Source organism: Dermacentor variabilis, chromosome 10, assembly GCF_050947875.1.
Source record: "Dermacentor variabilis isolate Ectoservices chromosome 10, ASM5094787v1, whole genome shotgun sequence".
Lineage (NCBI taxonomy): Eukaryota > Metazoa > Arthropoda > Arachnida > Ixodida > Ixodidae > Dermacentor > Dermacentor variabilis.
In genome coordinates this window covers 90,153,736-90,176,580 of record NC_134577.1, presented here as the reverse complement: position 1 = coordinate 90,176,580, position 22,845 = coordinate 90,153,736, and the positions used below count along the sequence as shown (strand labels likewise).

The following is a 22,845-nucleotide window of genomic DNA, read 5'->3' as shown; positions in this document are numbered from 1 at the left end:
GCGACAATGCCGAGCTATATGACCTGTGGAACCGCAGTTGTAGCACACGGGAGGGTCGCGGTTCACAGCGTCTTCCTCGAAACGAATGGTTGACGGCTGCGCGCGGCGAGAAAGTTCGTGGTCATGTGGATAACGTGTCTCTGCTGCTTGCTGAAATCCGGTATATCTTTCATAAGTCGCGTCGTGGTAGTAGGGCCGGTGCTGTTCTTGTCGCGGCCTGACAGAAGACGCCGGGCCTCGGGGGTAAAAACGCGGCTGCTCTCGTTGTGGCCGAGCGTCATAAGTAGGGCCTCTGTCGTAGAGACGTGGCTGCTGTCGGGGCGCGAGTTCATAATCCTCAGTGCCCCTTGCCGCAGGATACGGGGAGAAGGATGCCACGTTTGGCTCAAAATCTGATGGTAGGCGGAAGCTAGGAGTGCTTGGATGTGTCACTTGCGTGTGCAGGCTGAGCTCTTCCCGAACTATTTGTCGTATCGTTGATGCCAGATCGAGGGGCTGGTTGCTGTCCACGCTTGCAACTGTGGTCACATTGGCTAGCCTGCCAAACTTCGGCGTGATGCGCCTCGTCTTCAGTTGCTCGAAAGTACGACAGTGCCGAATGATGTCAGCGACGGAAGCCAGGCTGTCTTTTGCAATGAGGAAATTGTAAACATCCTCGGCAATTCCTTTTAGGATGTGCCCGACTTTGTCCTCCTCGGACATTACGGAGTCCACCATCCTACACAGTTTGATTACTGCCTCAATGTAGGTCATGCAGGTTTCGCCTGGTACTTGCGCACGTTGCAGTAGCGTCTGTTCTGCCCTTTTCTTTTTCGTCGCGGAGTCGCCGAATCGCTCTTTGATTTCCGAAACAAATCTTCCCCATGTTGTGAATGTTTCCTCGTGGTTGTCGAACCATACCAACGCAGTATCCATTAGAAAGAACACGACGTTAGAAAGCTGAGAAGCGCTGTTCCACCTGTTGGCGGCACTCACCCGGTGATAATGGATGAGCCATTCCTCGACGTCTTCGTCCGCTCTTCCGGCGACGGGACGCGCATCTCTCAGTTGCAGAACAGAACTTGTCGGGGCAGCAGTTGGAATGGGCCGTTCTTCGTCTGCGTCGTGGGACATGTTCAGCTCCGGTGAATTCGATGGGAGTCCAGCAAGGCGACGGCTCCGTCGAAGAACTTGTGGTTCAGCCTCCGTCTTCGGGTGTCGATTACCCCGCACCTTCCACCACAACTGTTACGAGGAGTTGCGGAGGAATGGTTTTATTTACAGGAGAATTGGACGATGATGGTAGCGTGATCGTAGCGCAGCCCGGCCTCTCAAACTCCTCGTTCTCTTCGTCTTCTCTTCCTTCTCTTCTTGTCCGTGCCTTTCGTATCTGTTACAGTATGTTATTAAATGATCTCTAGATTCCCTGGCTTGATGGTGAACGGCTCGGTTGTGACTGTCACGGTTAGCAAGTCCTCGTGCCAAGTTATGAGCAACCTCATTGAGATTTACCCGAGTCTCGTCCACTTTCCCCATATGCGCAGGAAGCCATCGGATTTCAGTTCTCGTAATCCCAATGTTTTCAAAAAGTTTAGCTGCAACTCCTGCTACGTAGCCTTTATCAAAACACTTTACAGCGGATTTCGAATCACTGTAAATGCAGGCTCACTTATTACTCCTGATGGCTAGAGCAATTGCCGCTTGTTCAGCCACCATGGGGTCCCTGGTAAAAATAGTGAGAGCGTCTTGCACCTTCCCTTGATAATTTGATACAATGGCCGTATATGCTTCTTTACCTTTCACCCAGGCAGCATCAACTATAGGTGTCAGTTGGTTCTGCTGCTCTATTTCCTGCAAGAGTGCTTTAGCTCTTGCCTTTCTCCTTTCGACATTATATTCAGGATGCATGTTTCTGGGGAGAGGGTTGGTTCTGATCTTGTTCTTAACTTCAGTCCTTAATTCTATTTCAGCCTCTATTGGGCTCCTTGATGTATTCAATTCTGCACCTATTGCCAGCAATATGTTCCTGCCAGCTCGTGACTTATTCAATCTTTCGTGTTGCGCTAGCTGTTGGGCCTCCGCGATTCCTTCCATAGTGTTGTACACCCCTAGACTCATAAGTTTGTCGGTTGCAGCGTTACTGGGTATCCCTAGGGCTACTTTAACGAGCTTCCTGAGCATCACAGTAAGTTTGTTAAGTTCTGCCTGCTTCCATTTGAATAACCCAGCCACATAAGTGAAGTGACAGAGAGCAAAGGCGTGTATCAGCCTCAAAGCGCTGTCTGCTCCTAAGCCTCTGTGTCTGTTGGTAATTCTCCTTAGTAACCTAATGTCTTTATCTGTTTTATTCAAGATATGTTGTATTGTTCTATAGTTAGCATTGTTTCCGTCTATGTGACACCCAAGAACCTTGATTTTTTTCAACTAGCGTTATTGCGGATCCTTCATGCGTGTATAGGCACACTTTTGGCTCATCTTCCGGAATGTAACCTCTTGGTTTACGACCTTTTCTGCGATGTTTAACGATTAAGAGTTCTGATTTCGCTGCCGAGCATTTCAACCCCATGTCTTTTAGTGTGTTCTCTATAACATATAAACTTTCGTGTAATCTGGTCTCTGTCTGTCCTACATTACCCTTGGCACTCCATATGGTTATGTCGTCGGCACATATCACACAATGTATACCCTCAAATTTTTGCAGATTTCTTGCAACCTTGGACATTGCTAAATCGAATAGCATGGGTGAGAGCACAGGCCCTTGTGGAGTACCCCTATTTCCCAAATTCTTAGCTTCTGATTTAAGCTCAGCCAGCATGAGTTGTGCAGTTCTATTTCTAAGAAAGTCCTTAGTCATGTTAAAAAGTCTCTTACCTAAAGCCATCTCCGCGAGAACGTCAAGTATTGCCTTATGCTTTATACGATCAAAAGCTTTTTCCCCATCCAATCCCAAAAGAGCTTTCGTATGCGCTGGGCTGGCCTGTATAAGTTGGTGTTTGATCAGCAGCATAGCATCCTGAGTCGACAGCCCGGGACGAACGCCGATCAAGTTGTATGGGAGGATGTCGTTCTGCTCAACGTATTTCGTGAGTCGATTTAGGATGACATGTTCCATAGCTTTGCCTAGACATGACGTTAAGGAAATAGGACGGAGGTTGTCCACAGTGAGTTGTTTGCATGGCTTTGGTATGAGGATAGTATTGGCCACCCTCCATTCCTCTGAGTATACCCCTTTTCTCCAACATTCATTGAAGTGTTCAATTAGATAAGAAATTGATTCATCATCTAGATTTCTTAATATCTTGTTAGTTATTCCGTCAGGACCAGCCGCCGATCTACCATTAAGACTGTGAAGAGCCACCGTCACTTCACTCTCAGTGAAGTCCCGGTCAAGTTCTTCACATATGCCTCCCGTATATTCGGGGCTCTCGTCTCCTTCGTTAGGTTAAGTGGGAGATATTTGGCTGCGAGACTATCCATGATATCCCTCTCTGTTTTATCTTGGCTTTCCTGATGAACCAACTTAGCTATAGCTGTTCTCTTGCTTGTCCTTGTTTCATTTTCGTTGAGCAAGCGCTTGAGGAGGTTCCAGCTACCTCCATGTTTGAGTTTACCATCAGCCGAATTACAGATATCATCCCACTGTTGCTTCACGAGGGACTTCGAATGATCATCAATTTCTCTGTTTATTTTCGCTATTTCTTTCCTTAGCCTTCTGTTAAGTCTACGCGTTTTCCATGTCTGTAATATAGCCTGTTTGGCCTGAATCAGATGCGCCAGCCTGCTGTCCATAGCTTCAATATTTTCCTCTGTCCTGATTTCTTTAGTGGCCCCTTTGACGTCCTCTCTGAGCTGCATGCCCCATGTCTGAAGGGGCTCCTGTTCGGCATCTAGAGGCCCCACTTTACTTCTGTTCGCTCTGATTTTTCTGAACTGATCCCAATCAGTGAATTTGAAGATTCTAGTTTCCTGTCTCGGTATGCGTATGGTTATGTCTATGATGTAATGATCACTGCCTAGGTGCAAATTTGAATTTTCCCAATTGGCTCCTCTTGAATTGTTTACAAAAGTAAGATCTGGTGTGGAGTCCCTGCTTGCGGACGTGCCACAACGGGTGGGATACGCCGGATCAGTAATCAAGCATAACCCCAGATTCATGGCAAGACTCCATAGCTCCTCTCCCTTCTTTTTGTTCCAAGTGTATCCCCATGTGTGATAGGCAGCATTAAAGTCCCCTCCAATAATGAGCGGGGAGTTTTTGGTAACCGAAAGCACCTTGTTGAAGAGTGCTCTAAACCTCTGTCTCATATCGTTAGGACTGCTGTAAATATTCAAGCAGAATATGCTTTGCGTCTTACCTCTCTTCCTTTTAAGTATTATCTCAACTAGAATAAATTCTAATCTGGAATGTCTAAGGTGAATATCATGCTCAATGTATGGCAACTTTTTGCCAATGAGGGTCGCCAACCCCCTCCCCATTTTTTTGTCTCTACATATAACTTTGTACCTAGTAAGCATAATTTCATCCGCTAAAGTTTTCTGCAGCATAATTACCTTTGGCCTGGCGTCAGAAGACCTGATCACCTGTTGCAGTGCTGATATTTTGTGTTGGAACCCACGACAATTCCATTGCCACACGCTAAATCCATGATTACTGTCCATTGTTATTACGTGAGGCTGCCTTTCTATTACCCGCTATTTTCCTCTTTGTGATGGCCCCCGACAATCCAGGAATAGACTTACTTTCCGCCTCCGATGGCGGATACTCATCGTCGTCATCCCCTCGCGTCTCCATTTTTCTAAGTCTTTCTTTCTGCCGTTAGCCTCCATTTCCACAATTTGTCCACATTAACGTTGGTCGTTTCCACTGTCTCTCTCATCGCTTTAATTGCCTCTTTTATTTCACTGAGGGCTGAAAAAACTGAATCATCGTCGGAACTCACCGCTCTCTTTTTAGGGGCAGGAGAGCTGGATACCCCTGAATCATTGCTTTTGCTTACAAGTCTATCTATTTCTACTCTAGCAGGGCTCGACTGCTCCTTTTTACGAAGCTCTACTACCTGCCTGGTCAATTCTTCATTAGCTTTTCTTAAAGATGTTACTTCTTTAATTAATTGCTCTATTCTGGCATCATTGTCATCACCCACAGCCGCCGAGGCGCCCCCAGCAACCCTCGCCATACCTTTGACTTTGTCAGCCCAGGTGGTTCCTGGCGTCGTCTTCTCGCCAGGTATTGAGTCTCTTTGCACGAAGCGCACCTGCTCTTCCCTAGACTTGGAGCGCCTTCTCTCCCTGGATAGTCAACGATGCCTGGATCTGGTGCGACTCCTGGAGCGTGAGTGCTCCCTGGCGCCAGCTGTTGCGCCTGCGACTGCGCTCTTGTTGACGACTGAGTCCTGTTGCGCTCTCTTCGACGTAGTCGTACAATGTAAGGGAATTGAAATCTTTGCTTACAAAACTTGTCGCCGGTAGGGTGATCGCCTTCACAAAATTTGCACTTAGGTACACACACATGTTCATCTCCTGGATTGCGAGTTCCACATCCCCTGCACTGAACAAAGTCAGGTGTTGGACACACATCAGAGCGGTGCCCGACCCTACCGCAAGTGAAGCAGATGTCGAATTGCTTCCTGTAAAGGTAGCATCTCACTAGTGTGGATCCATACCTGACAAAATTGGGCACTTTGAGTCCATCGAAAACTACAATGACCGATCCCGACGTCTTGATGTGCTTAGCAGCCAGCGCAAGCGGGTTAAAGTCATGCACGATATTTCTTGTTATCATAGCTTGGAAGTCTCTGATGTCCACTCTTCGGATGACGCTTTTGCATGTGGCATGTGGTGCCGCTTCATATGAATTAATCTCGTATTCCGCTTCCATAATCTTGAAAGACTTGATTCTAACGTACTTCGCAGCGTGTTCGGGCTTACGTGTGCTGACTACGATCATATTTTGAGTGAAGTTTGGGCACACAATATCTTCACGGGCTTCCTCTTTCGTTAGGCCGGACGCCTCGATGACTGCCAAACCAATCAAGGTGGTGCTCACCTTGTTCAGATTGAGCCCTCCTCGAGGCCGTATAATGATCTTCCTGTGCTCCTCAGGCAGTTGAGGCGTCCTCGAAGCTTGATAATCCGATTCTTAACCATTCCACCGACGGCGGTTTTCTTGATGTCATGCTCTCGCTGATTACGTGGTAATGTGCTCTCCTCATCCACAGCCTCTGTGCTAGCTCGTGATCTTCGGCCAGCCACTACTTGCCAGCCGAAGTTGTCCTCAGCATTGTTTCCTTCATTTTCAGCGAAATCTTCACCTTCCATGCTTGTATCCGCCATACCTGCGGGCAGGTGGGCTTACTAGGCCCAACAGAGGCCCTACTCCTTACTAAGCTTAGCTTCGCTAAGCTCAAGTCGGCGTCTAGGAGCAGAAAAGGTTCCGTAAAATTGTGAAAATACGAGCCCCACCTCGAATCTTGGTGTCAGTCGATTCGCCGTCGCTCCGCGGACCCAGTGGTATGCTTCTTTTCGTTGTACTCTCAAAATTAGCGAGCGGAGCGTGAAAGAAAAGACGGAGCCGATGCTTCCACGTCTGCACTGCTCGGCTCTTCTTCTTCTTCCCATTGTTGCTTAGTTAAGCGACTGGCACTTCAAACCGAAGTGTTCTACCACAAACTGAGCGCGCAATTTCTTGTCCAATTGTGCAATGCCCACATTGAAGTCTCCAACAGTGTTCACAAGGATACTGTCATCACGGCTAACTCATCCGAAGTGTGTGGTCATGAACTCGATATCGGGTGTACTTGGAAAGGTATACACATTGGATATCACAATCCCGTCTCGTTTGTACGGCACAGTTGGTGGCATTGTGCTCTTGCAAGTCAAGGGTATATGGTTGTACATACATTTGGTCCTCTGCATACATGGCAACGCCTCCTGCTCGTGAGTCCCCGTGCTGTTCACGAACGATTCCAGCATACCTATCAACTTGAAACAACGCATATTGATTTATTCGTTTCATACATGTATTATGAGTTGTTGTTGTTGTTGTTGTTGTTGTTGTTGTTGTTGTTGTTGTTGTTGTTGTTGTTAGTAGTAGTAATAGTAGTAGCAGTAGTAGTAGTAGTAGTATTGGCGGTGTACTTGAAGCCTGCTTCACCTCCGGGATCGACCCACATTTTTGCCCACGGACACGACAAATACATTGAGGGGCAGAGGTATACAGCTTCGTTGTAAAAGCGCCCATGACGTCAATATTACCGCCCTTGATCGGCACGGCTCCGTGAGAAGCATATGAGCGGTTCCCGTTCGTTATCTTCCTTGCCTCGGTGGCAGCGCGGTTTCTCTTGGGCAATGGCGCCCTAAATCAGCACCCATCATTGCGTCCTGCATCCCTTCTGTGACCAAGCAAGCTTTCAGCGGCACACGTTCGCTGCTGTATTGACATTGAAACTTTAGACTGCCTGCCCTAAAAAACAACAACGTAAATATATATCGAAAGTGCACTGGCTCCAAGGAACATTCCCACAGAGTGATACCAATGACGGCAATATCGCAAAAGGCTGGGCGGGGTCAGGTCGCCCTTGCAGACGTTCTTTTTTCTGCGTCAGTTATGCTTTCAAAGAGTTTATTTGCAAAACATTTATTAGCATAGATCTTACACAACCACAATTAATAAAAATTTCTCAGCATGGTTAGATAATCTTGAGGGCGGGCTCCAAACTACTCATTTGCTTTAGCCGCCTAGGACCACTTACTGAAAAGTTAATTAACGTAGCTTCGCTAATTGCGCACACAACTGCTCAACTTACTCCGTATCCAGAGGTTACCAGTCTGAACATTCGAATAATAAAATGTCCCTAATATTTATATTCGTTTAATATTTTTATTTTGTGCAGTTTGAACAGCGGGAATATTGATAGTGCACGCATGTAGGCTGCTTATAAAGCAAGTGTGAGAGCTTAAACAGGTTTTTTGGTGCAAATCAAGTTCAAAGCTTAAACGAATGTGTCCAACCATGCACTTCTGCTTTAACAATGGATTATCCTGCATCATAGAAGAAGCACCTCAGCGTTGCAGTACATCGCACAAGGCGGTTGCGAGAACATAGTGTGCCCTTCCGATTAGATTTCTTAGGGTTGCTGGCATTAGGCTTGGTATCCTGACATTATTAAGAATAACAGCGGCTGCCTGTGGGAAAGCAGTGGACATTTTGCCACAATATATGCCGCAAGCCACTCATCCCAAAACTTCAGTACTTTTCATTCCAAGCAACATTTCCACGCTGATCCATCTGTTACAAAATACTGAAAAAAAATGTGCAATGCATTTCCCCAGGCAGCTTCCTCTATTCCTGATGATTCCAGAAAAGCGAGTCTCATGCCACCTATGCTTATAATTCTAATCGGGAGCGCACACAATGTTTTCGCACACCTTGTGTGATGTACCGTAGCGCTGAGATATTTCTTGTATAATGTAGCAGAGTCAATTGTAAAGGCAGGGTTGCACGGTTGGCCACATGCGTTCTAAGTTCATGAAGTTGTATGCGTCAAGAAAACTTGTTTAAGCATTCGCACCTGCTTTGTCAGAAGCATATACTGCACCATGAATAACTCGGTGGTATTCTTAATGGCGCCAAATTTTCAGAAGTACACGAATGTAAATTTTGCTGAGATTAGTGCTATCATTCGAGTGCTCAGATGGTACCCTCTAAATACAGAGCAAGTTGAGCAGTTGTTTGTGTAATTAACGAAGCAATGCTAATAAACTTTGAAATATTCGATCTTGGGTGGCTAAAGCTAACGAGTAGTTCGGAGCCCATATTCAAGATTGTGTAGCTGAGCCAATAAATGTTTATTAAACATGCCCAAGAACAAATATTTTGCAATTAAATGCTCTATGAAAACGTAACTGACGTGGAAAAAGATCGTCGGTGTCGTCGATCTGACCGCGCCCATCCTTTTGTGATAGTGTCATCAATAGTACGGCTCCGCGACCATGTTCATTGCGGCCAGGCCACTCTCAATTTTTATTCATGTTGTTTTTTTCGAAGGCAAACAATTTAAAGTTCGAATGCCAGTATAGCAGCGAACGTGCACAGCAAAAAGGATAGAGGACTCAATGATGGTGCAGATTTGGCGCGTTATTGCCCTGGAGACGTTGCGCCGGCGCCCACGGAAGGAAGATAACTAAGGTGAACCGCTTAGCAGCTTCTCATGAGGCAATGCCGATCAAGGGCGGCAATATTGACGTCACAGGCACTTTCTTTTTCGGTAGTGACTACAGTGACGGGGCCCGGCACTTTAACATCTGTACTACAGTGACGGGGCCCGGCACTTTTAACACCTGTACTACAGTGACGGGGCCCGGTACTTTAACATAAGCGCTACAGTGACGGGGCCCGGCACTTTAACATCTGTACTACAGTGACGGGGCCCGGTACTCTGACATAAACACTACAGTGACGGGGCCCGGCGCTTTAACCTCTGCCCTGCAGTGACGGGGCCCGTCTCCTTAACCACAGACGGGCCCGGCAAATTAAGGTCAACACTGTAGCGACGTCAATGGCCGCACTTCTTTTAAACAACATTCTATGCAAACAACTTCGAGCACTTCACGGCAGGCAGTGAACTTTATTAAGGTCCTGAGGAGTGTCTCCGAAACCCCCTTATCAGGAAGAGGGCCGCCGCGAGCCGCTCCCACGTTAGGACGTGGTTGAGATGACCGTGGTCCCGTAACGAGGGACACCGCCAGAGCATGTGTTCTAAAGTGCAGAATGGATCTCCGCAATCCGGACACGAGCCCCGCACGGACGCGGTGATAGGTTGCCCTTGTGATCCACCACGGCCGCCGCGAACCGGTCGGACGAACCTTATTGGGCGACGTCGACGAACGCGACCGATCGTGGATCGTCGGCGACGGGTCCGAGAAGTGCGACCGCCCGGGCCCGGCGTCTGCCTACATTGCGTTGCGGGTGCACGTTGCGCGGGAACGGCGAGACCGTGACGGCCTCCCGCGACCACGCGTCGAGCACGCACCACCTTTCCCTGACGGGTTAAAGTCCAGCGCCTCCAGGATCCGCCTCCCCGCAGGCGAGGAAGCGAGCCTGACAACCTGGACTAACTTCTGTGACCAAACAACCTCATCGAAGGTGTTGTGGATCCCCAGCTGCATGAGCTTCTCGGTGCTGGCGCCTATGGGGATGCCGAGCACTTCACGGACCGCGATATTTTATTCCAGTACTGTCCACAACACCACGTGAATTTCACGATCTCAGCAACTTCCGTGCAGTAATGGAATACATTGATTGCACACATACGGATCGAACGACCGCAATGGGTACTTCTCCACGAATGTACAGGCAAGTTGTCGCTCATTCGTGCCTTTGGACGCTACTAAAAATAAACTTCAGCCTATTTAGCGAGGGAAAATTACTGAGTGTAAGTGTGGAAATATAATAATGCCCTTTATTTAAATATGAAAAACATGGATGAAGTACTTTGGACTTCATGGCAGTGAATAACTTTTAATAATGCTCTTTAGAATGATGTGACAAACATGAATGCAGTAGTGTGACCTCATGACAGTGAACAGCTTTTACTCGGGCATTCTCTTCTGCACTAATCGTGGACAAAAGCTGTTTACTTAGCGTTCTAGTTGTAGCATGGTACTTCGCAATAGGTAATAAATATGCAGTATAGAAAAATACAATCAGAATCACAACAAATATACAGGTGTGCACTGCATAAAATTCTTGTAGAAACATCTAAAAGCATATAACGACTCGTGACACAAAAGGAATAGCTGGCAAAACATAAAACAGATCAGGTTCTAATGAAAAAAAAACATCACAGTAGATGAGGCTTCTACACCCCTGAGCATTGACTGTATAAAACTGTTATCACAGGCATCTAGTAAAAGGCACCCTCTGCATTAGTGAATACTCTTGTATAGAAGTGTGGCGGAGAAAAACAGGCTACTTGTGGTGCTCGCAGAACCGAAAATAGCAGTAATTCCATGGAGCCCAGCTTGAGAAACCATTCACGATACATATGACAAAAATATGAAGATATACGAGGTCTGTTAGAAAAGTATCCGACCTTATTTTTTTTTCGAACACCTGATAGACATGAAACAAGCGCGCTTGCATCAGCCGACCTTGAACCTTCGTGTGCATGTGCGAATTTTTTCCCACCTGCCGATAGCGTCAGCCGCTGGGACGCAGTGTTTGAGTGAGGTAGTGCGCAGTGCTCTCGGCGTTTTTTTTTATTGCAACGAAAATGGCGGAGCGACCAATTTGATGCAGCGCTACTGCATCAAATTTTGCCAGAAACTGGGTGACACCCAAGTGGAAACCATTTGGAAGATTCAGACGGCTTTCGGTGACGATGCTATGAGCAGCACACAGATTGAGTGGTACAACTGGTTTAAACGCTGCCGCACATTGGTGGAGAGCGAGCCGCGCTCCGGTCAGCCATCAACATGACCAGGTCATTGCCGAAGTGAACGCTATGGTGATGCGAGACCATCGTGTGAATATCTGAGAAATTGCGAAAGAGGTGGGCATCAGCACTTTTCCTGCACATTCCATTATGACCGAAGAGTTGGCCATGAAGAGAGTTGCGGCGAAATTCGTGCCGAAGCTGCTCACGGTGGAGCAAAAGCAACTTCGTGTTGAAGTCTCACAGGACATGCTGGATTCCACAAACAGTGCCCCCGACTTCATGAACACCATAATCACTGGTGACGAAATTTGGGTGTACGGGCACGACCCGAAAACCAAATCACAAATGTCACAGTGGAAGCATTCCACATCACCAAGACCAAAGAAGGCCCGCCAAGTGCGCAGGAACGTCAAGTGATGCGACTGCTTTCGCTGACTCCTGCGGTGTGGTACACCACGAGTATGCACCACAGGGTCAAACAATCACCAAAGAGTAGATGTCCTCCGTCACCTACATGATGCTGTGTGGCGCAAAAGACCGGAGTTGTGGTCAACAGGAAATTGGCGCATCCATCACGACAATGCTCCTGCACATTCCTCGCACTTGATTCAGACTTTTTTTGGCAAAAAAACCAGACTCCTGTAGTTCAGCAGGCTCTTTACTCTCCTAATATGGCCCCCTGCGACTTCTGGCTGTTTTCCAAAATCAAGAGGCCATTGAAAGGAGCGCGATTTCAGACAAGCGAGGACATTATAGGTGCAACGACAGCTGAGCTAAATTCCGAAAGAGGCCTTCTCGGAATGTCTCCTACAATGGCAGCACCGCTCGGAGAAGTGTGTGCAGTCCCAAGGAGACTACTTTGAGGGTGATTAGGTTTCGAATCCTCCTGTTATGCCAGTTTTTTTTCTTTGGCCAAAGGTCGGATACTTTTCTAACAGACCTCGTATATGGACAAGTTGAGATAAGAACGGTAATCGACGTCCTATGACCATGATCGTATATGACAAAAGGTGGAGAATACCATTTATACGGTTTCGCTAAGTTCCATGTTAGGGGCCCTCCTGCATGCACGATAAATTTTTGTTGTGCGTGGCTATTTTCTCGGTGATCACTGATCAAATCTCGATACATCTTGTGTGAAGGTTGGGCTGAAAAGTGGCTTCTTCATAGCGCATAGCACCTGGAGCAACGTTTAGGATTTTTTTCCCAGAATAAGAAACAAAAGAAATGTTACTTAGTGCTTTAAACAGTACAAGTTTTTAGGCTTACATGAAAAAATACTCAAGCATGACAAAAATAAATTGTGCATGCAGGAGGGCCCAAAACTTGGAACTTTGCGAGATCGCAAAAATAGCATTCTCCACCTCTTGTCATACAAGTCTTTTTCCCTAGAAAACTAGAGCGTTTCATGCAGAACTAAAGGTTATTCCTTTGTGTCAACATACTTGCCTATCACATATAAACATCTTATTGAAAACAATAAATGGTCATGAGACCTTGATTACCGTAATCTGAATATGCCCATACTAGTTAGAGAAAACTTTGCACATTTTCAAAATTTCACACATAGCAATTCCGACAAAACCACACCTTACTTTTTGGCTTAGATGTGACAGACGCACACTTAAAGTGCAGCCACTCCAGGCACCCACCACACACAATGGCGTTATCATGGACCCTTTGCCGACATGCACTACATGTCCACAAACTAAGATTACGCTTCTGAGTAATTGTTGCAGTGAGTGCGGCCCACCCATCATCAGTGAAATAGTTCTGGATTTCATGTATCTCAACTCTGTCGTCCAGAACTGCTGAAGGAACTTTCTCAGGGGCGACTTCAATTTCTTCTTCACCAATCTTGTGTCCCCTGATAGCCTTTTCTGCTGCACCTACTTCAACAAACCACTGAAGCATCATTACGGCACGTTCAAGGGGGGCTTTCATTACAAATGGTGTTGGTCGTAGACACCTTCTCTTCTTTGGAAGGCCAACAACTGTTTGACCTCTCCCTTTCGGTCGACCACGATGTTTTATTGTTGTGGGCAGGATAACATCTTCAATCGACATGGCGTCTTGAGATGGCTGCTGCTGGTGTCCGCCTGAAGGAAAATGGGTACATGTACAACTGTGTGGAACCGCTAACGAGGAGATGAGGATACATGCAAACAGCTTACCCGAATGTGAAGCAGCTGCAGCACACTTGCTGTCTTCAGATGGCTGCTGCTGGTGTCCGCCTGAAGGAAAATGGGTACATGTACAACTGTGTGGAACCGCTAACGAGGAGATGAGGATACATGCAAACAGCTTACCCGAATGTGAAGCAGCTGCAGCACACTTGCTGTCTTCAGATGGCTGCTGTTGGTGTCCGCCTGAAGGAAAATGGGTACATGCACAACTGTGTGGAACCCCTAACGAGGAGATGAGGATACATGCAAACAGCTTACCCGAAAGTGAAGCAGCTGCAGCAGACGTGCTGTCTTCGGATGGCTGCTGTTGGTGTCCGCCTGAAGGAAAATGGGTGCATGTACAACTGTGTGGAACCGCTAACGAGGAGATGAGGATACATGCAAACAGCTTACCCGAATGTGAAGCAGCTGCAGCAGACCTGCTGTCTTCAGATGGCTGCTGTTGGTGTCCGCCTGAAGGAAAATGGGTACATGCACAACTGTGTGGAACCCCTAACGAGGAGATGAGGATACATGCAAACAGCTTACCCGAAGGTGAAGCAGCTGCAGCAGACGTGCTGTCTTCAGATGGCTGCTGTTGGTGTCCGCCTGAAGGAAAATGGGTACATGTACAACTGTGTCGAACCGCTAACGAGGAGATGAGGATACATGCAAACAGCTTACCCGAAGGTGAAGCAGCTGCAGCAGACCTGCTGTCTTCAGATGGCTGCTGTTGGTGTCCGCCTGAAGAAAAAATTGATACATGTACAACTGTGTGGAACCACTAACGAGGAGATGAGGATACATGCAAATGGCTCACCCGCAGGTGAGGGAGCAGCAGCAGATGTGCCATGTTGGCTGTATGTAGCTGGAGCTGACATTGATGCGTCTTCTTGATCTGGGCATTCGACGATGACAACTCCTGACCCATTTTCTACAGCAGTGGTGAACTGCTTTACCGCTGTCATTAAAGCTTCAAACCTAGACATTGGCTGCTCAGCAATGCGTGATGCCAATTTCTGTAATGCTTCGCTGCTTTTTCTGTATTTTTGTATCTCAGACAATATTTTTGGCCTTGCATTGCTGTGCAAGTCAAAGACAGCTGCAGTCCCAGGTGCATATTCTGGTGATGTTGCAACTCTGCAGGTCTTGGCATAGTATGCCTTTGTCCAGCGTTCAGCAATACCAGACAATTGAAATGCTGGTAGGCCTTCCAATCTCCGCGCATGGAACATATGTTTGCAGGGCATTCCAAGAGCTCTATATGTGGGACAAGTGCACTGGTCAGTAGTTGATGTCACTGATGGAGCAACTTGGTTCATGCTCTCAGATGCTCTCAGTTGTTCACGCACCCTCTTAAAGCAATATGGTGTGAGGAGCTGTGCAAACTTGCTCTCGTCTTCTGTTAAGTTCAAGATTGCAGGTGTTTTCAACAAAGACTCCACAGCACGGTGGTCCCTTTCAATACGAAAGCTTGTTAACAGTGCCATCAGATCACTGAAAAGTCGTGGCAGGCTTTCATACTTTGAAATAATTTGCATTACTTTCTGGTTAATAGATTCAACCCTGTTGTTTGTCCTATTGCCTAAGGTCAGTGACCCTTGCATTCCTGACACCCACTCATGTCTTATTGGGTGCCAATTCTTCATGAAGTATGCCATCACCAGAGGACACTCCATATCTTGAATGTTCTGCAGCAGTTGCGAGTACTGTTCATTTGTCCTAGCATAACACATTGACTGCAGCTTTTCCAGGATTGCAATTCTAAGAGCTGGTGTGATGGACATTTTTTGTGGTGTGATTTCCCTCTTAAAGGTACGCAGGACGTGAAACAGGCAAATGTAGAAATTTGCATTGGGAAATATTTCTCCAAGTATTTTTTTCTCTGTAAAATCCTTGTCTGTCATCACTGCAGACGTTCTGAGCATGTGCTCACTTCCAGAGAGTACAACAAATCGATGAAAGAGTGAGCGAACTGTATCCTCATCTTCTGACACACACAGGAAGAATCCGGCAACTTCTGTGTACCCATTCGAATCCTCTACACAGATAAAGTACAGTGGCAGCCTCCTGTCATTAGTCTTATGAATAGCATCCACGAATACTATCTCGGGGTAGTTTCGAAATGCACTTCTCATGTCTTCATCTTGATAAAACAGCCCAACAAGCTGGTTGTCTTCCGCTCTCGCCAAGATATCAAGGGTCCCTCCAGATTGCCTGGCAATAGATGCTATGGACTGCAGCGTTCCACTAGCATAGGTTTCTTTCTTTGCTGCTGCTGCCTGCACATTACGAAGATCTCGAAGCAGCACAATCTTGCCATTGCTCCGCAGGTTAGTCTGGATAAGCTTTTTATTCCCTCCTAGCGAGAGGATCTTCTCAGTATCGTTGAGTTGTTGCCCAGTTAGCTTACGCTGTCGTGGTAGTTGTTCATAACACCCCTGTAACGAAAGCAGTGGAGATTGAAGCCACTCATTTACTTCATAATTGGTCGCGACTTTGCAGGAGGTGTGCTGCAGCATTAAAAATTGTTCCATGTTTGTTTGTTACATGCCCTAGTAATACAAGAATGTACAATAGCCCGCTACTAACCTTGCTAACAATGTGGTTATGCGCTGTCTCGATTGCCTTAACTTGAAGGGCATGGCCGTCCTGCGATGTCAGGAACTTTATTCTGGCTCTGCAGCCGATCTTCGTCGTCCTGTAATAACGAAGGCCGTGAATCAGAAAGTTTAAATTATGAGGTTTTACATGCGAAAACCATTTTCTGATTATGAGGCACGCCGTAGTGGAGGATTCCGGAAATTTCGACCATCTGGGGTTCTTTATAGTGCACCTAAATCTAAGTACACAGGTGTTTTCGCATTTTGCCTCCATGAAAATGCGGCCGCCGAGGCCGGGATTTGATCCCGCGACCTCGCACTCAGCAGCCCAACACCATAGCCACTGAGCAGCCACGGCGGGTGAATCAGAAAAGGTCACGCGTTAAGGAAGTAGTTTAAGCTTACAGTTGATTTGGCAAGAAACTCACTTTTGATTTGGTCGTTCACCTGTTGATCTTGAAGTAAACTTCCGACCCCCATTAGTGCACACGTACTCGATCTCAGCAAACTTGAGAGCCGGCTCCACGTCTCTTCTCAATCCTTTCTTCTTCGCTGCTGCAATAGTTCTCGATGAGTTTACCCAAAACTGGACATAATTGTCGTCTTCGTACTGACGGATGGCAGCCTGCAGGTCTTCGTAAGATGAAAACGTCGCTCCCACGTCGAACGGGCCATTCGGTAAAACAGGGAGGTTTTCCATCACTTAACGACGGGTAAACTATACGTGGCCCATAATACGGCCGTGGCAACTGCCACAAAGTGTGTGGAGAGGTGGAGGAACAAAAAAAGAACGAAAGAAAAAACGACTGACTAACGACACATGTGCAGTGAACAGATTGCTCTTGTGACTGGCGAAACACGTGTAAGGATGAAGTGTCCGTTGTGACTGGCGAAGCACGTGCTCAGAAGAGGCCCGTCACTATTGGGGGCGAGCTCCACCACTGGAAGAGCTGACGCTACCGTCGGCGCGACGTGGTATGAAGCCTCACGTGGACACAGTGGCCGCGTCGACTGCTTCGGAAGCGCCTAAGCGAGCTGAAAACGAAAGTTTAAAGTCCCCACCTGCGGCTGCGGTTCTGATTTAGTGGGGAGGTTTTCCCGCTTCGGGTGTATGCTTGACAACACTTGAAAGCACTTTAATAGGTAGTGGCTGCCTTTGAAGGCGCCCAACTTGGTAGGCTACTGCTCGGTGCCGCAGTACCGAACGTACACAACGGAGCCCCTGTGTCAGCCTTCAGACATACCCGCAGGACAAAAAGCTGCGCGAAACTTAGAACCGGCAAGCAGCCATTGGCTACAACTCGGTTGTGCAACAAGCACTTCCCCGAGGAAGATTTCTCATACGGCGTCGGGCTGCGATGTTCGATGAGTAGCAGAAATCGCGCACTGAGACGCTCGTCCGCGCGCGCTTCCCGGTTGTCGTGAAGCTTTGGTCTAGGAACAGTTTGATGCTGGATACTATATGATAGCGTCCACGGAACAATAGTTGCTTGCGTACTGTCAAATGCTCATATGTTGCGGCATAAAGCTCACGGCACGGTGCGAAAACGCACTCGCAGCGAAAGCGAAACATTGTGCGCAGACATGCATGCAGATGCGCAGTCGGTCACCGCGAACCCGTGTGATCGCTGCATTGAAGCTTCATTCTCTTATGCTCCATTTGGTTGCATACAAAAGCGGGCATTAAGAATAATGACGCACTCACGAACCGATACACCCAGCAGGCTGTTCAATTAAACATATTGCCATTCGATCTTATGCGTAGGCGTAAAATAGCTATCTATGTAAAAATATTGTGAAACGCAATCATCCTTTCCATGTGTCCATATTTTTTTTCAGGTTCTACCAGAAGTACTGCCGCTGGATATGTCGACCTGCCTCCTGTACATAATGTATATGGAAAAAGACTAGTTGAATTTGTTTTAGTTAAGGCATGGAACAACATACCCTCCAAAATAAAAGAAACAAAATTTCGGCAGAGCACTCAAATCGTACTTATTAGCTATAAACCACTGATTTGGTGCCTCTACTCATGCTTGGCGTTCTGTTCTTTGCGGTTTGATAATTTATGTAACTGGTGATAATTTTTATGTATGGTGTAATAAAAATATATTTGTTTTTATGTTTTTAATGTGCTAATTTGTTGCTTTCATCCTCTGTATTGATCCTCATATGCTTGTACCGGATGTCTATTATATTTCGCATCCGGACCCAACCACTAGCTTGCGGTTATTGGGTCCAACAATCTTTTGCGTATGGACTGTACCACCTATGATGATTATAATAAAGAAAGTTCACTGTAATGGAAGGGGAACGGTAAAAACACATTTAAAAAGGCACGGCACATGTTCCTGCTTGTGTAACACCAGACAATGAATATTCTACTGAATTAAGAAAAAGAAGCAGCGGGTAATTGCTCGCTTAGAAGACCGATAAACATGCAGTTCGATTAAATTTGAGAAATAATGATATTGAAGCTTCCAAGACTTTAGAAGAAAATTAAGACTGAATCATCGCGACGGAACATCACAAGTCGCCGTAGGCGTCGAAGACCCTAGCTATAACGAAATTATTTTTGAACAGCTCCGATAGTGTCCATGCAACAATGGTTGCTTGCGTACTGTCAAATGCTCATACGCTGCGGCATAAAGCTCACGGCACGGTGCGAAAACGTGCTCAGAGCGAAAGCGAAACATTGTGCGAGGACATGCATGCAGACGCGAAGTCGGTCACCGCGAACCCGTGCGATCGGTGCATTGCAGCTTCATTCTGTTATGCTACATTTAGTTACACAGACAGCCATCCCACTATAAGAACATATTTCACATGGTTTTCTCGGCGATTGCTTACGTTTCACGCAAACCGGTTCGGGGGAATCGATCGCAGCGACCGCGCGCAGTGTCCCAGCTTACTGTACGTAGTAGGTAAAGAGATAGCGTCTGTAAACCATTCTGTGCTTTCTGTTTGTCCAACATTATTAATTTAAAGGTAAAATACTGCCATTTCGAGAGTACTTGCAAAATTGTTCAGGAGGGCTGCCGCGTAGTACGTTTATTTAGCGCCGACGCATGTGAGGCGCTTCCGACAGATGGCGACTCCGTAAGTCGTCCTCGCCCCAATAACGACATCGTTATAGTGACGGCCCCGTCGCTGCAGTGTTGTTAAAGCGACGGGCCCCGTCACCGTAGTGTGGATGTTAAAGTGCCGGGCCCCGTCACTGTAGTGCACATGTTAGGGTACCGGGCCCCGTCACCGTAGTGCAGATGTTAAAGTACCGGGCCCCGTCACTGTAGTGCAGATGTTAAAGTACCGGGCCCCGTCACTGTAGTGCAGATGTTAAAGTACCGGGCCCCGTCACTGTAGTGCAGATGTTAAAGTGCCGGGCCCCGTCACTGTAGTCACTACCTTCTTTTTCGTCTGTTTCGCTCTCAGAAAGAGATGGCGCTGTATATGCAGTGGCATTCGTTTTTGTCTCATGGATTTATATATAGGCTTAAATAATCTACAACTGTGCGCTTAAATTCTGGCACACGTACGTTAGACTCCCTGGTGGTCCAAATATTCCGAAGTGCCTCGCTACGGCGTGCCTCATAATCGAATTGTGGTAAACCCGATAATTTGAATATTCTACATCACATTTGTTTCCGAGTAAGTGCAAGCAGAAAATTGCTCGCGCGCACACGCACACACACAAACTATCTCCCCCTCGCACGCACGCACATACACACATGCATACACAAACACGCACGTACTGGTTCGCATGCATGCATGCATGCTGAAACACGAACACATATGTTCGCACACGTACACATTCACACGCGCCCAAGCATACACCGCAAGCACGCACACATGCGCTAACACGTGCACGCACACGCAAATACACGCATGCACACAAGCCCCTAATGCTCACACACGCATATACGTATTCGCGCGCATGCAAATGCAAATACGGAGGCGCACACATGCGCACACAGCCATACAAACACATGCTCAAGAGTGTATAATCACTTTCTATCCGAACACTTCTATCATTACCGCTCCGACGCCAGCTGTAGTAAGCCGCTTTACGGTTTAAATATGGCGCTTCTTCAAGTCAATTAAGCCTCTGCCAGGAGGGTGCAAAACGATTTCCTTCTGTCAATGTGTGTCAATGTTCCTTCTGCCCATCCCTGACCTGCTTTAAGTGCTTTCATGCAGCACCAATGTTCTAAGTGCCATAAATGTATATTGTAACGCACAGTTGAGTGACGGTGCTTTAATCACTTTACCTTGGGAGAACTTGTGCCCGACAAACAGCTAAACGAGAGCCTCGCTAGAACGTCCACAGTCTTTTCGCAAGAGACCCGCACCTCTTCTTTCCTAGAGTCCCGCGCTGATGGCACGTTGCTCCGATCGCGCGTGCCTTGGCAGCCCGTGTTAGCCGCTTCACTGCCCCTATCTTTCGCAGGTAGCAGTAAACAGCTGGACGGACGCAGGGAGCGGCTGGCGCGCATAATTTGAATTCATCTTGTGTCATTGTTCCCCTTCCAAGAGTGCATCGCCCGATGCTCATACAGAAGGCGGTGGTTTCTAGACTGTCATGGAACTCGCAATGTTTGTAGGCGGAAGCAGTTATTGCCTGTCGTAGTACGGTTTCATTCGGACGACATGGACGATTTCTATTCGATGCCGCCGTCGTGATGAGGTTAATTGGCCTTCTGGAGCAACTTCGTAGTTCAATGGGCTAATTCGGCGAATTATCCTATACAGGCCAAAATAACGACGAAGAAGCTTCTCGGATAGGCCGCGCATCCGTACGGGAGTCCACACCCATACTTTGTCACCAGGTGCATACTGGACGTCTCTTCGTCGCAAGTTCTATCGGTCCGCGCGGTTTGCTGCTGCTGCTGCTGCCGCTGCTGCTGCTGCCACTGCCGCTGCTGCTGCTGCCGCTGCTGCCGCTGCCGCTGCTGCCGCTGCTGCTGCCGCTGCCGCTGCTGCCGCTGCCGCCGCTGCTGCTGCTGCTGCCGCCGCTGCTGCTGCTGCTGCCACTGCTGCTGCTGCTGCTGCCGCTGCCGCTGCTGCCGCTGCCGCTGCTGCTGCTGCCGCTTCCGCTGCTGCCGCTGCCGCTGCTGCTGCTGCTGCCGCTGCCGCCGCTGCTGCTGCCGCTGCTGCCGCTGCTGCTGCCGCTGCTGCCGCTGCCGCCGCTGCTGCTGCCGCTGTTGCTGCCGCTGCCGCTGCCGCTGCTGCTGCTGCCGCTGCCGCTGCCGCGGCCGCTGCCGTTGCTGCTGCCGCTGCTGCTGCCGCTGCCGCTGCCGCTGCTGCCGCTGCCGCTGCTGCCGCTGCTGCTGCCGCTGCTGCCGCTGCTGCTGCTGCTGCTGGTGCTGCTGCTGCCGCTGCCGCTGCCGCTGCTGCTGCTGCCGCTGCCGCTGCTACTGCTGCTGCTGCCGCTGCCGCTGCTGCCGCCGCTGCCGCCGCTGCTGCTGCTGCTGCCGCTGCCGCTGCTGCCGCTGCCGCTGATGCTGCCGCTGCCGCCGCTGCCGCCGCTACCGCTGCTGCCGCTGCTGCTGCCGCTGCCGCTGCTGCTGCTGGTGCCACTGCTGCTGCTGCTGCTGCCGCTGCCGCTGCCGCCGCTGCTGCCGCTGCTGCCGCCGCAGCCACTGCCGCTGCCGCTGCCGCCGCCGCCGCTGCCGCTGCCGCTGCTGCCGCTGTCGCCGCTGCCGCTGCTGTTGCTGCTGCTGCCGCCGCCGCCGCCGCCGCCGCCGCCGCCGCCGCTGTTGCTGCTGCTGCTGTTAGCCCATTTGCAGGCGGATGGTATGGGGTGGTTTTTCGGTGACTGGCGTGCGTCAATTTCATGATGGACTGTGTCAAATTGGCAGTAAATATGGTTCCTCGGTCCGTGATGAGAACTTTAGGAGCGCCAAGCCGTAGTACTATATTAGTGACGAAAAAAACAGCTACTTCACTGGTCGTTCCCTTGGCAAGAGACCCTATCTCGGCATATCGAGTAAGGTAGTCAGTTGCAACTACGATCTAACGCTTTCCTGATGACGATGTGGGAAAGGGGCCAAGTAAGTCCATTCCCACTTGTGCGAATGGAGTCTCCGGTGGCTGTATCGGTTTTAGGAGACCTGCTGGCTTGAATGGCGGTATTTTACGTCTTTGGCAGTGCCGGAAGGTTCTTACGTAGTGTTACACAGAATTCAATAACTTTGGCCAGTAATACCTCATGCGGATGCGAGCGAATGTTCTGCTCACTCCTAAATGTCCTGCTGATGGGTCGTCGTGGCATGCTTCCAATATCTCGAGTCGTAACTTTGAAGGTACGACGAGCAGAAATGTTTCTGTACCATGTTCAAAATTTCTTTTGTACAGGACATTATTTCTCAGGACGAACGACGACAAGCTACGGACAAAAGCTCGTGGAATGTTGACAGGATGTCCTTCTAGGTAATCAATGAGCAGGCGTAACTCCGCGTCGGATCGCTGATGCTGAGACATTTGCGATGTTGTCACAGTTTCTAGGAACGGGCAATCCTGTTCATTTTCCCAGAGCGTAGATTCCGTGTACTCAATCGGTGCACGTAACAAGCAATCAGCATCACTGTGCTTGTGAGCGGACTTGTATACGACCGTTATATCGTATTCCTGCAGCCGTCCAGATGGGTCTTTGAGATTCGC

The 22,845-nt window shown here is 48.4% G+C and overlaps 1 long non-coding RNA gene across 1 annotated transcript in view; it reads right to left on the bottom strand.

The window, feature by feature from the left end:
- LOC142559652 (uncharacterized) overlaps positions 1-21,067 on the bottom strand; it is a 30,132-nt gene extending 9,065 nt beyond the window's left edge. The window contains exon 1 of the long non-coding RNA XR_012823187.1: positions 20,454-21,067. This is a non-coding gene — a long non-coding RNA (uncharacterized LOC142559652). The remainder of the gene's footprint in view (positions 1-20,453) is intronic.
- Positions 21,068-22,845: the final 1,778 nt, after the last annotated feature.